Source organism: Rhinoderma darwinii, chromosome 3 (assembly GCF_050947455.1).
Source record: "Rhinoderma darwinii isolate aRhiDar2 chromosome 3, aRhiDar2.hap1, whole genome shotgun sequence".
In the NCBI taxonomy this organism is placed as follows: Eukaryota; Metazoa; Chordata; class Amphibia; order Anura; family Rhinodermatidae; genus Rhinoderma; species Rhinoderma darwinii.
The window spans coordinates 79,488,153-79,506,958 of record NC_134689.1 but is presented as its reverse complement, the minus strand read 5'-3'; the positions used below and the strand labels follow the sequence as shown (position 1 = coordinate 79,506,958).

Genomic DNA, 18,806 nt, shown 5'->3' with positions numbered 1-18,806 from the left:
TTATGTCTGCGAGCTTAGCAGCCTTTCTATGCATCAGCATGCAGCACACGAACTGTTTGTGGGCTTACAGCGGGGGAATACAAGTGGGTAGAAAGATAAAAATTAAAGATTCGGAATCAGCGTCTTTTAAAAGGACACTCAATTTGTAAACTATTTATGTTAATCTAATAGTGTATCTGATATATACATCAACCAGGGCCGATTCTAGCTTTTCTGCTGCCTTAGGCGAAAAATGAAATGGCACCCCCCTGATTTTGATTGACATCTCCCTGGCTGTTCTACATCACTACCAGCCTCCTCCAACTCTTGCGGATGCACTGTTGCCTTGTACTTCCCTGACATACGCAGTGCAGCGGTGAAGCCGGGCAGAGTACACCTCGCCGCACAATGCGTGCCCAAGTAGTACGAGGCAATGGAGCATCCGAGAAAGTTGGAGGAGGTAGGTAGTGATGTATAACAGCCAGGGGGATGTCAATGAAGCATAAAACGGTGGGTTTGGAGGCAGGACTATGTGACTGTTCAGAATAGTGGGACTGTGTGCGCCGTTTTAAAAGTTGATTTTATAGATTTTGCTGCATCTGAAGAAAACATACAGGGGAATGTTTGAAAATATTGTCAGGTCATGTATTACTGCATGGTGTTAGGAAACCTTCATCCCTTTAAGATCACCATGACTACTAGCTTCTGGCCGGTTCTGGTTTTAGTTGTTGAGCCTATTCCTCTTCCCTGTCTTTCTTCCTATCAGATTGAAGGGTGGAGTATTTATATCTGGGTTGGTTCTGTTTTCTTTACTTGTGATTTTTCTGGTTTCCATGTGTTTGATCAAGCTACTGACTATACCCTGTACCTTTGACTATTTGCACCATGGTGCCACACACTACGCTCCTAAATATAATAGCGCCATACACTGCAACTCTAATTATAATAGTGCCTTACATTTTGTCCCTGATTATAATAGCACCATACACTGTGTCGTCCCCCACACACAGTGCCCCCCCAAAGAGCCCACTGTAGATAATGCCCCCCCATAGAGCCCCCTACAGACAGTGCCCCGCATAGATCCTCCTGTAGATATAGTCCCCTGTAGATAATGCCCAACATATAGCCACCTGTAGATAGTGCTCCACATTTAGTGGCCCTGTAGATAGTGCTCCACACATAGCCCTCCCTGTAGATAGTGCTCCACATATAGACCCCTGTAGATAGTGCTCCACATTTAGCCCCCTGTAGATAGTGCTTCACACATAGCCCCCCTGTAGATAGTGCTCCACATATAGCACCCCTGTAGATAGTGCTCCACATGTAGCCCCCCACACTTTTAAAGATGACGTCATTCTGCCCTGCCAATCAGCGTCTTTCAATTATGTAAGTGGCGCGATGACGTCATCGTGCCACCTGCGTCATTGAAAGGTGCTGATTGGCAGGGTGCCATGCCCTTCCATTCAACTACGCAAGTGGCGCGCCATTCAGTGCTTATGCATGTAATTGTATCTGCATCCTATAGACAGCTGGTTTCAGTGGCGCTGGTGTGGCGGCTGGTTTCAGTGATGCTGGTGCCCCCTCGGAAATTATCCATGATGCTCATCTCGCCTCATGGATGGTGCAGCCCTGATATCTACTTTGTAATATACTTCTGTGTGAAGTCACTGCCACTAGGTGTCTACTTTCCTGTAATCTGCTGTCCACCCCCTGTTGTCAAGAAATATCCATCTCTAGTTGCAAAGCAGAGGAGACGGACTACTGCAGGTGAGGGTTTATCCCTTCACTGCCTGCCAATAGAAGTCTATGGTGAGGGGAGAGTAGGAAGAGGTATCAGAGTGAGAGAAAGAAAAAATAGACATGCTGTCCATAGAAGTCTTTGGAGGGGGAAGGGGAAACAGTAGCAGAGTGAGAAGGATTCACACATATGTGCTGCAGCTTCTGTTAACCGTTACTGTCCCACCCCAGTGCTGAATTATCAGCTACACTGCTCATTACTGCTGTATAATGTTCTCCATGCTGCTGTAGATTCTATATATGTGGTAGATAGAGATAGGGGAGCAGGATTCTTCTTTTTTCTATGTGTGCCTTGTATAGAAGACATGATAGTAGTTAGGCTCCTAAGGCTGGGTTCACACGTGGCGGAATTTCACTTAAATTCCACTGCGGACACTCCGCAGCGTTAATCCGCAGCGGAGCCGTTTGTCCATTGACTTACACTTTAATTTAGCAGTGTTCGTTTAGACGAGGCGTAAAATTCCGCTGCGGAGCATAGGCTGCGGAGCGGAATTTGGTGTCCGCAGCATGCTCTGTCTGTTGCGGAGCAGTGGCGGACTCATGGCGGAATTTCTCCATTGACTTCAATGGAGATTCTAATTTCCGCAATGAAGTCCGCAGCTGTCATGCACATGTTATGTGTGCTGCGGATCCGTCTTGCTTTTTTAACTTGACATTTCTTCATTCTGGCTGGACCTATGTATTTCTAGGTCTACAGCCAGACTGAGGAAGTCAATGGGGCTCCCGTAATGACGGGAGCGTTGCTAGGAGACGTCAGTAAATAGTCACTGTCCAGGGTGCTGAAAGAGTTAAGCGATCGGCAGTAACTGTTTCTGCACCCGGGACAGTGACTACCGATCCCACTATACATGTATCTGTAAAAAAAAATGAAGTTCATACTTACCGAGAACTCCCTGCTTCTGTCTCCAGTCCGGCCTCCCAGGATGACGTTTCAGTCTAAGTGACGGCTGCAGCCAATCACAGGCTAATAACAGGCTGCAGCGGTCACATGGACTGCCGCGTCATCCAGGGAGATCGGGCTGGATGCCGAAGGAGGGACGCGTCACCAAGACAACGGGCGGTAAGTATGAATTTCTTTGACTTACACAAGGGAAAGTGCTGTCCCTTCTCTCTATCCTGCACTGAATAGGGAGAAGGGAAGTACTTTTACCGCAGTCCGCAGCAGCTAGTCCGCATCAATTTACTGCACATTTTGTGCAGATCCGCAGCAGAATCTGCAACGCAGATTCTGTGCGGCATTGATGCGGACAGTTGCGGAGGAAATCCGCCACGTGTGGTCATGCCCTTAGGGAAAAACTGCTAAAACAAAATGCAGAATACAAGTCATATAGTGGCCAGAAATAGTGTTATTCCTCATGTACATACATATCACAGCTTAATCTGAAAAGTCAACTGAAAGTGAGGTATGATTTATAGGCTATGTACACCTTTGAAATCTTTGTTTTCTTTTTTTAATAAAAAGTGTGTTTTGTGCAACTTTCTAAATACTTTTTATAAAAAATTATTTTTAATTTTTGAGATACAGCTGCTTTGTATTCTGTATCTGTATCTGTATCTGGATCTGGGCCACACTGGCTGACAGGTACTGGACATATTCACTGATCACACACGCGGAGCCTAGTTAGAGACACTGCCTGCTGCTCCACCCATTCCCCTCCACTGGGGTCTCATTGGGACTACTTCCACTTAATTTTATAAAAGGCTTAATTAATAGGGCAGGTTATATAAACTCAAAGGGACAGTTTGTTGGATTCATTACCCTGCAATATGGTTAAAAGGCCCCAGGAAGCTGACAGCTTATTTTCCTACTATAGAGCCTACACCTGATGGTTCTGCTAGTATGCAACCTGATGTGCCGGAGGCACTGACCTTGTCACCCAGGTCCACTGCTCCATCGGGAGCTACCACCTCTGCATCTGCTTCTCCCAGGGTGATTCCATCTCCTTCTGCAGATAATAGAGATGGGGTTAAATGTCCGTCGGAAGTATCCCCCTCAGCCCCTCCAATAAGCAAGGGTCCTGCCACTAAGAGAAATGCTATTTTGCCCTCTGGGGATGTAACAAATACTCCTGCAGATTTAGAGAGTTATAATTTGGAATGTTTTCCATCCTCCTCCACACCTGTAACAGAAGATACTCTTAAAAGTATGTTGGTTATCCTTAACAAACTACATTTCTAGGCGGGTCTCCACTCTAGCCAATAATCTTAAAAGTAATATTGATGCCATTGGGACCAACACTGATCATTTGGAAAGAAAGATGGCAGAATATTCTACCGATCATAATAAGCTAGTGGATGCACATAATGCACTGGAGGATGAGGTACAGTGGCTTAATTATATAGTTGCAGATGCAGAAGACAGGTCCAGAAGGAATAACATTGATGTTAAAGGAGTACCGGAAGACGTCCCCACTTCTGATATTGGTGACTACCTCAAACGTCTGTTTAAATCCTAACTTTCATCCCTGTCAGACTTGGCCCTTACTCTTGATCGAGCTCACCGGATTCCCAATTCCAAATCTGCTCCGGATAAGGTTCCTAGAGACATTCTGGTGAGGGTTAATTTCTTTCTTATAATGTTTGAGGCTCGTAGATGAGGCCGCCTACCGGACCCATATTGCAATATGACATTATACCCAGATCTATCAGCAGCAACATTACAGGCCCATCTGCAGTTTTCTCCTATCATGCAAGCATTGAAGGATGCTCAGATAAATGGGGGTATCCACTAAAACTCCTGATGTCAAGAAACGGAATTACGGCAGTGCTGCATTCAGTGGAGGATGGATTTTCTATATTGGAAAAATGTAATATCTCTCAGAAGATCTTGGTACCCATCAGCTATGAGGCTCCTGCTTATTCATTGCGGGCTCCTCAGGAAGCAACACTTGAACTTTCTGTCTATATCAGCACATTTCGTGAAGTAATTCTTAATTTTGAGCATAAGGATTACATTTTAGTCACTCTGCCTTTTCATAATTATTATGTGCTGATATGTATTGTTCCTAGCCGGTTCCTGTCTTGGTGTCTCCACACGTTAATCCAGCAGCTCTTGTTTTGTTGTAATGTCAGTATATTTTACTCCATTAATGCACATGGGTTTAATAGTCCGTTTAAACGTAGCTTACTGTCCAGGGGAGCCCGTACTTTAAAATGTGACGTGCTTCTGGTACAGGAGACACATTTTCACAAGTCAAAGTCTCCCACCAGTACTAATAAAGCATTTCCTCATATTTTCATGTCTTCGGCCTTTGAAGGGAGTACTCATAACAATTAAATATACAGTGGCTTTTGAACTCCAGACAGTAGTGAAAGACCCCATGGGCCGTTTCCTCATTGTGGTATGTACTATTAATAATGCTATGTACACGATAGTTAATGTTTTTTTCCTAATCGCAGACAAGGGAGATTGTTTTCTAAATTGAAATTAGAACTCCAGGCTGTACAATAGGGCCATCTTATTGTTGGAGATGATTTTAATACTGTACTGAATAGAGATAACAATGATTTTCTCACTCAGAAAATTTTGGACGAGGATTTGTTTGATGTGTGAATATGCCAGCAGGGCACCGAACGTGGTTACACATTTTTTTCTTTACCTAGGCAGTCATACTCTCGATTTGATTTATTTTTAAGGGATAAGAATGTCCTTATCCTTTCCAAGTCCTCCTCCGTAGGGGTTATTACATGGTCTGACCACGCTCCTATATCTGTAGTAGTTGCGGAACATTTTTGATCCCCACCACCCATCTCAGTGGAGACTAAGGGAATTAGCAACACCCTTTTGTCATATTTTGAGATGAACTCACCTTTGGTATCTAATCCTCATTAACTATGGAATGCCGATAAGGCATTTATGAATGGTACTTTTAATACAAGCTTGTGCTCAAGCCAAATGTGCCAGGGAAAAGGATGTGACCAACACCGTAGCTAAAATTTCCCAACTTGAATCTTCGAATAAATTGTCTCCCTCAATAACTTTCTCACAGTCCATCTGGGGTCTGCGTTTGCATCTGCAAACTTTTCTAGCCTCTAAGTTTGACTTTGTACTTAAGTAAAATTACAATTGAACTCCTATGCACATAATAATAGAGTGGGAGCCCTTTTGGCTCGCAGACTTAAAACAGTTTTCGAATATCTCTAAGTTAGCTTACTTAAAAGGTGGTAGAGGTGAAAAGATGATTGATCCGAGGCAAATAGAAGAACGTTTTCGACTTTACTATGAATCCTTGTATAATTTTTCCTCAGACTTAAATACCCATCAACCCTCCCAGCAAGAAATTAACTTTTTCCTAGCCTCAGTTAACCTACCTACTGTAGATTCCTCTATCCTTGATCATTTTTCTGTCTCATTTAGTACAGCGGAGGTATCAGGGGCTATTTCTTCTCTAAAACCGTTTAAAGCCCCTGGACCAGATGCATTCACTAATGTTTATTATAAGGGTATGTTCACATGGCAGCGTCCATAACGGCCGAAATTACGGGGCTGTTTCCAGGAGAAAACAGCCCCGTCATTTCAGCCGTAACGGCATGTGCAGGCGCTTGAACGCCGCGTCCATTACGGACGTAACTGGAGCTGGATTTCCATGGAGTCCATGGAAAACGGCTCCATTTACGTCTGAAGAAGTGACATGACACTTCTTTGGTGCGGGCGTCTTTTTACGCGTCTATTTACGCGTCGGTCTTTTGACAGCGACGCGTAAATATACGCCTCGTGTGAACAGGCAAACGTCAGCCCATTGCTTTCAATGGGCAGATGTTTGTCAACGCTTTCAAGCTGTAATTTCGGACGTAATTCGGGGGTTAAAACGCCCGAATTACGTCCGTAAATAGGCCGTGTGAACATACCCTAAGAAATATTTTGATGTGTTGTCTCCTCATTTAGTAGAGGTATTTAATTAGGCAGCAGTTCACGGTTCTTTTCCAGCAGAAATGCTCTCAGCGACTATTGTTGCATTGCCTAAGCCAGGGAAAGCTAACTTTCGTACAACTTCAGTACTGAACTTGTGAAAATACACGCTAAGGTACTTTCTGCTAGATTAAAAAATGTACTCCCAAATATAATTTCATCTGACCAGGTAGGATTAGTCGCTAGTAAACAGGCTCCTGATGGCAGTCCTGTTTTATTGACTTAATTCAATTGGTCGATAACGCCAGAACGCCTTCTCTGCTCTTAGCTTTGGCTGCAGAGAAGGCATTCGATAGGGTGCTCAGGTTATATCTTATGAATACTTTAGAAAAGTTTGGCCTGATGGGCTTTATTAAATCTGCAATATTAGCCTTGTATTCATCCCCATCGGCTAGGGTTTTGTCCTCCGGTTTTCTCTCAGATCCTCTCCCGATTAGTAACGGTACGTGGCAAGGATGCACGTTGTCTCCCATTATATTTGCTCTTATGATGGAGCCCTTGGCTGCTTCTATTAGGGAGAGGATTCATGGGATTCATGCTTCTATTCATGGGATTCACATGGGTTGAGTTCAGCATAGGAAAGGGCTTTATGCAGACGATGTATTACTTGCCCTTACAGATCCTATGACCTCACTTTTGAATTTTGAACGGTCTCATACTATAGAGTTAACTCGTCCAAATCTCAGGTCCTGTATATGGGAATAGATCCCACCAAGCAGACCCTCCTAAAGACCTGTTTTCTATATGTCTGGAACTCAGATTGTATCCAATACTTGGGTATTAAGCTCATCTTCCCTAGTAGATTGCTGTTTTCCCAAAATTACTCCTCTCTAATTCCAAGAATATCTTGCATGTTCGATAAATTTTCAAAATCCTTAGCAACGTGGGCAGGAAAGATAGCGATAATTTAAATAATGATATTGCCAATAATAGTATATACTTTTCGCACGGTGACTATCCCTTTACCCTCCTCTTTTATTCCCCAATTGCAGAAAGCGTTGTCTTTCATTTCGGGTGGGAAGCAGCTCAGGGTTTGCGTCTCTATTATTGTCAGACCATGGCAGGTGGGCGGGGTGGGAGTCCCTGATTTCTATAAATATTATATGTCTGTCACGCTTGATCAACTTAAAGGGAAGGTGTCATAAAAAATTTTTATTATTATTATATTGCTTTTAATTTAATATAAACAACATTTTTATTTAATAGTGTTGTGACTTTACATTTTTTACTGTGTTCTTACTTTTACTTCTCTATGGGGGCTGCCATTTTTTTTTTCATCTCTGTATGTGTCGATTAACGACACATACAGAGATGGAATACGGCACATACAACCCCATAGAGAATGGAAACAGGAGCCATTCCATTCACAGAAGCATACGCCGTCTGTGTAGGAATGGCGCATGCGCCTCTCCAACACAGACCAAAACGAAGCTCGTTCGTAGAGCAAAATTCGGCGCCATGTGGACTGGAAGCCGCTGCCGGACAGTAAGATGACGACTTCCAGCTGTGGCTTCCTGTCATATGTTCAACGAAGCGAAGGCGCAAAGAGCGTAGACCAGCGGAGGCAGCGGCGGCAGGAGCAGGTAATTTATGTTTGTGTCAGTGATGTGTGTATTATGTTCGTGTATGTTCGTGTATGTTCGTGTATGTTCGTGTATGTTCGTGTGATACTGTCTGCTGAGCCCTGTATCTAATCCTCCTACACTGTGCAGTCACTCAGAAAATGGCGGCACACAGTGTAGGAGGTTTGAAGACCTTCAAACCCCTCCTTCTCCTGGTACTAGCCAGAAGAAGGGAGGGGGGATTGGGTGAGGACACTAGAGGAGTGTGTCCATCCCAAATTTGCAGCATAAATCAATGAGGTTACTTTACCACAGTGAACATGCTGCAATTTTGAGAACTGCTTCCTCTAGTGACCAGCACATGGAAATGTTATAAAGAATCTAATTTATAATATTTCCTGACTTGTGAAAAAATTCTAGCGACACATTCCCTCTAAATTTTGGTGGATGAAATGTAACAAAAGTGGGTCGGAATAGAACAATGAATACTAGGAGCACCCCTTATCTCTGTCTTGATTAAGTCTCCTTCTCCCTCATGTACTCCATTGGTTCCACTATTGGGGGCGACAACCTCGTTGGATGCTTGGAGGTATCTCTTATGTCAATCTTCTTTTAATGACTGTGTGTCCATATGCAACATGCCTCTTAGATTTTGGTATACCTTAATTGATAATATTAATGTTGATTCCTGGGGGAAGGCTGGGATTGGGAACATTCAGTGCCTTTTTCATTAGTCTCTTTTATGTTCCCTTATGGATCTATTCTCTACCATTCCTCGATCAGATTTTTATAAATATCTGTGTATTTATATAAGACATGCATTGTCCTTTTTGGATATCTCCAGTCCATTGTTTGCTCGTCAGGCTTTGCCGTTCTATTAACAATAAACTCCCTGAAGCTAAAGGTATCTCCTTGTTTTAAAACATTTTTACCACCTAATAAACTGACCCATATATCTAAATGGAAATTGGAGCTTAATTTGGAATTTTCTATTCAATCTTGGTTTAAAGCAATGGTCTGGGTAAAGAAGGTGTCTAAAATTTCTGTCCACTGGGAAATGTCACGCAAAATTATCTTATGTTGGTATCTCACCTTTCTTCGCCTCTCTTATATGTCTTCCTCTTCCTCAGATATGTGATGGAGGGGATGTGGGATGAGAGGAATGTACTTACATACCTGGTGGGAATGTTATTTAGTTCATAGTCTCTGGTTGATTGTCTCTCAATTGGCCGCCAAAGTTTTAAAACTTCATATCCCTTTAAGCCCGGGTCTGGCCTTATGCTTTCTTTTTTTTTTTTTTATATAAATTCTTTTATTTTCATTTTTCAAACGCCATGAAGATAGTGCCGACATAAACAGCACAGACATCGGCACACAGGCCAGTAAGTATGGAAACAATAAGTGCAATGCAAGAGATACAATACACAGCTCTGGCCTTCGTCTGCATCAATCTGGAAGAAGCAGCAAATTTTATACATCCCGAACCAGCAGCCATGCATAAAACCAAAGAAGGACAGACTAGAAATATAGAAGAACAGGAAGGAAGGGGGGATAGAGAGAAAGGAAAAGGGAGGTAGGGGAGGAAGCTGACCTCACACACATAAATCTAGGAAGCGCATCAGGAGGCCATAATGGTCCTATACTCCACGGATGATTGGAATCGAATCCACTCACGAAACGTTTGGATAAATTTGGCATGAGCCCCTCTCATGATCTCCTGAATCTTGCCGAACCACATGCCCACTGTAGGCGGACAAGTTTGTCTCCATAACACGGGGACACAAACCCTAGCAGCGTTCACCAAGTGGCGAACCACCGAGCGTCGGTACGTAGATAAGGGGACCTCGCACAAATGGAGCAGGAACAGAGCAGGAGAACGCGGAAGGGGAAAGTCCGTAAATTTAGAAGAAATGCGCCACACCTCAGACCAAAAGTCTGACAGCTGCGGGCACTCCCAAAAGATATGCAAAATCGTGCCCACCTGGCCCCCACATCTCCAACACAACGGAGAGACCGCCGGAATCATTGCATGCAATCTGGAAGGCACCCTATACCAACGCGACAGGATCTTAAAGCCTGCTTCTTGAAATCGGCTGGCCATGGATGATTTGTGTGACATGGTAAACAGACGGTCCGTCTGTTCTGCAGTGAATGTAAGACCTAGGTCCCTCTCACAGCAACTCAAATATGAAGGTGTGGGGAGAGTAGAGGGGGAGATCAGCAGCGCATAGAGCCTGGACATTGAGTGGCGCACCGAGGTCGTGCCCCTGCATAGTCGTTCGAAAGGTGTGCAGTCTCGCAAATATGCCAGGCGGTAAAGGAGATGGGTTCTGACAAGGATGACAGCTGTGAACCGGTCATCCAAGCCGAATCCTGTATAAAATTATCCGCATAGCCCTTGCCTGCCCTCAACCAGTGTCGGAAGGGCCCCCCCTCCTGTCCCGGTGGGAATGCCGGGTTGCCCAACAAGGGCGATGGGGACGAAGAGATCTCCTTCCGAGGGAAGAGCTGGGACGCGATCGCCATGGTGGGCCCTATTGTCGGATGCATTCGAGCCGAGAGGGGAACATGTGTGCCTAACCAAGGCAGAGCCTGCAACGGGACCTCAAAAAAGGACTGTTCCATAGACACCCACTGTTTGACCCCCGTGTGCCTGAACCAGTCCAATATTCATGCCAAATGAGAGGCCTGGTGATAGGAGACAAAATCTGGGAGACCAATGCCACCATCACACTTGGCACGAAAAAGCAGGGACCGCGCGATGCGCGCTGGCTTCCCCACCCATATAAATCTGTGGAGTAGGGAAAACAGGGCTTGGAAGAAGGGACGGGGGACATGTACCGGCAAGGCCTGTAATAGATACAAAATCCGGGGCAGAATGTTCATCTTAAAGATGGCACATCTACCAAACCAAGTGAAGGTGCCCAACGTCCAGGACTCTAAATCGCTCTTCACCCGTTGAAGAAGCGGAGGGTAATTCACCACGTAAAGGCGAGATAGGTCTCTGGTCAGCCGGACCCCCAGGTATTTAAGGGAATCCCTGGCCCACTTAAAAGAGAAGGACTCTGACAGCTCATCCACCAGGGACTGCGGCAATGAGATGTTGAGAGCCTCCGATTTCTGGTAATTGATCTTAAAGTTAGAAAGTTTCGAGTATCTACTCAGCTCCGCCAACAGGTTGGGTAAGGAGATTCTGGGGGTAGTGAGAAAAAAGAGCAGGTCATCCGCATAGGTGGACACCTTATGGCACTGTCCTCCCAAAGAAACACCCGCTATGTCCGGATTGGAGCGAATGTGGCACAAAAATGGCTCCAAACACAAAATGAAAATTAAGGGAGACAAGGGACAACCCTGCCTCATGCCGTTGGAGATAGCGAGCGAGGAGAAGTGGCCGTTCACCTTAACCTGTGCCGTGGGTGAGGAGTAGAGACTCGAAATCCACTGCATCATATAGGAACCCAGCCCCACATGCCGCAGTGTAGCCAACATAAAATCCCAGTTGACCCTGTCGAAGGCCTTCTCCGCATCCGTAGAGAGGAGGCATATGGGCAGGGACGTGACGGCCGCCGGATACATCAAATTGATAGCCCGCGTAGTGTTATCCCGAGCCTCCCTCAATGGCATAAAGCCCACCTGATCATTATGGATCACGTCATGTAATAGCGGAGTCATCCTGTGTGCCAGAATTTTTGCAAACAGCTTCAAATCTACATTCAACAATGATATGGGATGATAATTCTGACACAAGGATGGGTCCTTCCCTTCTTTGGGTATCACTGTGATATGTGCCCTCAACGTGTCCTTAGGAAGGGCCCTCCCCTCCGTGAGCGAATTTAAAGCATGTAGAAAATGAAGTGAAAGCAGTTCCGAACAGGCCTTATAATAAGGCAGTGAGAACCCGTCCGGGCCCGGCGCCTTTCCCGAAGGCGAGTCTTTCAGTGCCCATGACCACTCCTCCGGGGAAATAGGAGCCTCCAGTGCGGCAGTAGCCCCCTGGGGGATACGTTTCATGCATGAGGACCGGAGATATGCGTCAATCCTCTCCATGTGACGCTCTCCACCCGAAGGGGGGGGCCCAGGAAGGTTATGAAGAGAGTGATAATAGGCCCGAAAGGTCTCCGAGATGTCATGTGGAAGCTGCCTGTGCCGACCCGGTGGGGCCTGTACCCGAGGGACATAGGTGCGCATACGTGACTTCCTCAACGTCCTAGCCAGAGACCTGCCTGGTTTATTACTGTACTCGTAAAAATGTCTTCTACATTTAACTAAGGAGGCTCTAGCTTTGGAAAGACAGAGCGAGCGAACCTGCTCTCTCAACTGCCCCAATTCCGCTCCCACCACCCGATCCTGAGAGACCTTATGCGACTGTAACAATGTGTGTATGCGGTTCAGGAGGTCCCTGAGATGTGCCGCCCGCTCCCGCTTGAATTTGGCCCCAATACGGATGAAGGAACCGCGCACTACACACTTGTGTGCCTCCCATACACAAAGTGGGTCCACCCCTGACGCGGCGTTCGTAGCAAAATATTCAGTGAGATCCCTGTGGATCTCCGACACCACCGTCGAATCCTGCAGGAGAGCTTCATTCAGACGCCACTGCCAGGAACGAGGGCGCGCCTTCGGCAGAGTAAGGCAGAGAGTGATAAGAGCGTGGTCCGAAAACGTGATGTTATCTATGGAGGCAGAAGTGAGGTCGGGGAGGTGGGAGTGATGTAAAAACAAATAATCTAAACGGGAATATGAATTGTGAGGGGCCGAGTAGAAAGTATAGTCCCTGGTCGAGGGATGCATGAGCCGCCATGAGTCGACCAGTTGGTGCTCATGTAACAGCCGATGCATTCGACGATGTGCCGCCCTGGATAAGGACGAATGTCCCCTTGAGGAGTCTAACGTGGGATCTAAAGTGGCATTCAAGTCTCCCCCCAGTATCAGAGTGCCTTCCAGAAAGTCATCCAACGCAACCAACACCCGTTCTAAAAATGCAACCTGACCGGCGTTAGGGAGGTAGTATGAGGCCAGTGTGAACAAGGTGTTATCCAGCCTACCTTTCACAAAGAGGTACCGACCTGCACAATCAGTGCGTGTCTGCAGATGCTCCCAGGGAAGAGAGCGAGAAATCAAAATGGAGACCGCCTTAGTCTTGGAGTCAGGGGATGTACTATGATAGACATCCGGGAAGTTGGAATCGGCACGTATGTTGTCGGACCGGAAGTGAGTCTCCTGTAGGAAAGCGACTTGCGCTTTTTTCTTCCAGAGGAGACAGAGAATGGAGGACCTCTTTTCAGGGATATTCAGGCCCTGCGCATTCAAGGAGACATGGTTAAGGCAGACATATTAAGAGGGGTGGGGGATGACAGAGGGAAAAAGGGAAACGGAAGAGAAAGAAAAAGACCCCTTCAATGCATCACAAAGATCCGGAGCAATGGAACTGCACAACCCCTCTACTAGCGGAGTGCAAAACCCCTCAAAACTCGCCGTGGGCTGTGTCGCCCTCAGAAGGAAAACCTACCGACCGCGACTCAGCAACATGGGACCCTAGTGGGGAGACAAAGAATGGCAGCGGCGCTACAGACACAATTCCTCAAATATGGATACAAGAAGACTAATAATAAACAATGAAGCTCAGCGGTACCCCGGACCCACCCAATAAACTACCGTTACAACTCTCCCAGCCCTGCTTAACGTCTAGCTGCGGATCCCCACTTGTGCAACCCTTAGATAACATACTGAACAAAAAGTCCCGGTTAAATCCGCCAGTCAAGCCGTCCTTAGTATCTTCGGATGGTCACCTGCAGAATAAAAGGGGGTTAAGTGCAAACAACTGGCCAACCGTGGCCTATGCCCTCAGACAGGAACACTCAGCATCACCGGCATACAGTCAGTCTCTGTGAGAACGCCGTCCGGGCGTCCGGAAATCGCTCGGCACATCTCTGGAGCGAGACGGGGTGGGCGCACATAGTCCTGGTAGGGACCTCCCTTGGTGAAAAGTGCTTCCGGGGGTTCCGTCCAGTCCGGTATCCGCACCGGGGAAATCTCCAAGAACCGAAAGGCCTCCTCTAGGTCCCCCGGAGACCGGACAGCAAATGAATGTCCTTGTCTGCGGAGAATAATATGAAAGAGGTGTCCCCATCTGTAGGTGGCTCCCGCCGCCTTAGTGGCCTCCAACAGAGGGCATACGGTCCGCCGCATATGGAGGGTCAACCTGGAAACATCCGACAGTACGGTGATCTCCGAACCCTCAAAGAGAACGGTCCCCTGCTCCCAAGCTCTCCGAGATTCCGGAATGCCCTGTAATTTCAGGTTATTTCTTCTCCCGCTGTTTTCTACATCGTCGAGATGCAATGAGAAGTCTCGCATTTGAGTGGACTGAGTGTCCATGGCGCGGGAAAGTACGCAGATGTCCATAGTGTGAACAGCATCGTGGCGCTCTAAGGCCTCTACCCGTGCGACCAGGGATCGTACCTCCTGCGAGACCACGCCAATGGCCTTGTTGTGCTTTTCTTCCAGGCGCGAGAGTCGTAGTTCCAAATCAGACTTGGTGGGGAGCACCCGCATCTCCCACAACTCCGCAAGGGTCCGTTCCATGGAGAGCAGGGGCCGCGGGGAATGAGCCGGCTGATGCTCCCCCAAACCCGCTGGAGGGGTGGACGAACCCTTCAAAATTGCTGGCGTCCCCTGACTAAACTGCTGAAAGTCGGGAGGGGGATACTGCTGCGAGGCGGCCTGACAAGATGGCGCCGGGGCTGTACTTCCCTGCGAGGACACGCAGTCCTCGCCCTGCCCTGCAACGTGCTGGGGCTGGAGAGGAGGAAAATCTTCCGCCGGATCTGGGGGTACCGATCCCCGAGAGCAAAACTGCTCCCTGCGCTACCTCCGTGGACATGCTGACCAAGTCAGGGGCACAGGGGCTGCTGTGTGGTCTTACCGGCTCAGCAAGGTAGGAAGGCGGCGAGCGTCCACGTGGTGGCGGGGTCCGGCTGTGGCCTGAAGAAGGAGTGGATGCCCACGGCGGAGAAGCTCCATCCTGAGTGGAGCGAAGGTACTGGCTGATGGATGAGGCGCCTGGAGTGACTGAGTGGCTCTTACGACTTCTCCCCTTTGTCATCGTCTGCAGGGATCAGGTTAGTGAGCCCATACGGGCGATTTACTGGAAGCGGGGTCCGGAGCTCCAGAGAAACACGTCCTCACACCGCCATGCCAAAGCCACGCCCCTGCCTTATGCTTTCTAGTTCTTGAACATGTCCCAATTTACACCACGATTGTGTTTTGTACACTCCATCTTTGCTGTCAGATAGACACCCTTTTTCACCAATGTAGCATATCTTCTCCCATCAATTGTCAGGCCTTGGCCTATTTATCCAAGGTACAAGTCCCACCTGTAGCGAAGAGAATAAAATATTTTCACAATACAGCCACAATACACCAATGCACAACAGCAAAATCACTTGTACTTAGAGACAGCAATGTACTTAGAGACACATTACTCAATGTAATAACAGTATGATATATATTAACCTTGGTGGTCACTTGGGCATAAGCAGGCCATAACACTATCCCCATTATACTATGGGATTCAGTGCATATATATTGCAATTGAAAGGGACTGGGGGATTTTGGTGGACAGTAATCTTAACTCTAGCAACCAGTGCCAGGCAGCTGCTGCCAAGGAAAATAAAAGAGGCATAGATGCTTATTGAAAGAACATAGGTTTGCCTCTATACATCACTAATCAGACCACACATGGAATATTGTGTGCAATTTTGAGCATCTGTGTATAGGAGGGATATAGCTGAACTGGAGTCCCTTCTATGAATCTGAACGAGCACCTCCCATTACCTAAATGGCCGTCATGTAATACTACATTTACCCTGCAGTGGCCAATGCAGGGGAAATGCCTGGCTGACTGCGACTTTGGGAGTGGGACCCGGGCGATCAGCCACATGGGCTGCATTCTGAAAGGAGTTGACTCTAATGAGACAACCCCTTTAAGAGAATGGCTGCATTGTAGTATTGAAATAATCAAACTGGGGATTATTCAGTTTGGAAAAAATATGGCTTAGAGGGCGATTTAATTACTATGTACAAACATCTCAATGGACAGTTCAAAGATCTGTCTAATTGTATTTATACTTAAGCCTTTAACCATGACAAGGGGGCATCCTCTATATACAGCAGAAAGAAGGATTCACCATCATTATAGACAGGATTTCTTTACTGTAACAGCAATGGGACTGTGGACCAATTCAACAGAGGCCTGGATGGTTTTTATAAGATATAATATCACAAGTTATATGTACGATTGCTGGAAATGGGTCATTAATCCAGGGATTTACTCTAGTTCCCACAGTTTTGAAGACTGACCCTACTCCAAGCCCCATTGTGGCTGACAGCTGCACAGGCAATGTGTTCGACTCTTGTGTGAGTCCCAAAGGTGGAATTTACACCTGTCATACGTATTCTGTATATTTGCCACAATAGTTTACACCTTTAAGTTTATTGCGGCCCTTGAGAGTAGTATGTTCTGACCATATGGTCCTCAAACCAGAAAAGGTTGTACAACCCTGCTTTAGTGGATGGCTGTTGATTACATAATTTGAGGGACAGTTTAATACGTTTTGATTTTGGCACAAAGAGCAAACACAGATTTCAGATTTGTTGGTGCCCATGGTGTAGATGGTGGTTACGTGTTAAAGGGGTATTTCGAGTTTATAAAAAATCTGGCCAAGGGGGAAAATCAATAAATTCAATAAAAGAGCCAATCTTCACTTGACAGATGCCCCGGCGTTCCAGCGCAGCTTCCCTGGTCCCCTCTGCTTTTGTTTGCTGACATGGCTACAGCTATGACGTTCCCGTATTCCCACATGATTGCTGCAGCCAAACACTGGGCTCAGTGGTCCTGTGCTGTATACCATTGTGGATAATGATTTGCTGCAGCGATCACGTGGATTTACGAGCATTTCTTTGCAGCAGCCATGTTAACAAACAGCAGAGAGGAGGACCTGAGTAACTGAGCTGGAACATGGGGGATCTGTCAGGTGAGTAATTGCTCTTGTATTGAATCCCACCCCTTGGCCAGATTTTTTATTAACTCTGAAAAAAACAACCTCTTTAACCCATGTTTTATTTCATCTATATAGGTCCAAAATTATGTGTTGATTAACTTAAAAATTATGGTGCATCTGCACCATTATTTGTGGAGCCACAATTCTGATGAACAGGGTTATAATAGTATAAGGTATGCAATTTCTCTATTTCTTGTAAATTCATTTTTCATTTCTTTTTATATTTGTTTTATAAATGATTCCAGGTTAAGGGAATTGCTTTGACGAATATTTAAATATTCATGATTGCATTTTTTTTAATGTTAAAAGCTTCTACATTAAATTAAGAATGTAGTATTGCTAAATATGGAAAATACTGTTTGTTTTGATGCAGAAGGCCACAGCTGCAGTAACCACATTTATTACAAGAATGTCAGCAGTTAAAAATAAACCAATGGGCTATGAGAAGAAACAAGGTAACTGCATTGTACTTTATTATTTAATATGGAGAAAATCACTCTAATGTAATGTGTGACCAATGCATTCATTGTTTTTGTAAACACTAAAGTGAAGAATTGTCTTGAACTTTCAGGAAGATCAAGGCCACACAAGAAGGATCATTTCTAAACACAATGTAAAAATGGTCACTGGGAAAGCAAAACATGAATATCCTGTGGCTCTGGATGATTCATCTGTGGATGACTAAACAGTGTAGACTTGCAGCTGTAGTCCCTCAATGGTTTCAGTCCCACAAGAAATTAAATGTCAGTTTTACTGATTTGGAGATGAAACAGCCCAACAATTATTCACACAATATGCAACCAGGATTTATTGATCAATGTATACTAAATGGAGTCACGGAGCAAATAAAAAAAAATTACAACCTCAAAAGCCTGAGTGTTTTTTATAGGCCTGTAAGAACTGCTGACTTACATTCTCCAGGGCCTGGGTGCGACTGCAACCTCGGCACCTCCTCAAATTACGCCCCTGCCTCTCAGCCTCCCTATTCAGCCACAGTCATCGGTAGGCAGTTTGAAGCACTGAAGTGAATTATGCTTTACCACTCAATGGTGCACCTGACGGCCCCGCTCTATGAGTTTGTAACTCCTAGATGCATTAACTTTACAGTAAAAGCACTTACAGTTGATTGGGGTAGATCTAGCATATCAGAAATTACACAAACTAATTAGGCCCCATGCACACAACTGTATTTTTCATCTGTAATTACGGACCATAATTATGGATTGTAATTATGGATCCATTAATTTCTATTGTCTATGGACACCTTTCCGTATTTTTACGGATGGGTTTCTTGTGCCATAGAAATGATAGAACATGTCCTTTTTTGTCTGTAATTACGGCAAGGACTCCCCTTAGAACTCTATTGGCGCTTCCGTAATTACGGATGGCTACAGATCCGTAGCAGTCTGTAATTGCAGAAGTGTTGCTATGTGACGCTAGGGGATTGTCCAAGATTCCTCCCTGTTTTTTTTTCGGATGCATTACGGACTGTATTTA

General features: G+C 45.8%; 1 long non-coding RNA gene across 1 annotated transcript; it reads left to right on the top strand.

Annotated features, from left to right (window-relative positions):
- The first annotated feature begins 352 nt into the window (after positions 1-352).
- LOC142748963 (uncharacterized) lies at positions 353-18,204 on the top strand. Its single transcript, XR_012882344.1, has 3 exons — positions 353-439; positions 17,683-17,764; positions 17,881-18,204. It is a non-coding gene; the product is annotated as an uncharacterized LOC142748963 (long non-coding RNA).
- The last annotated feature ends 602 nt before the right edge of the window (positions 18,205-18,806 follow it).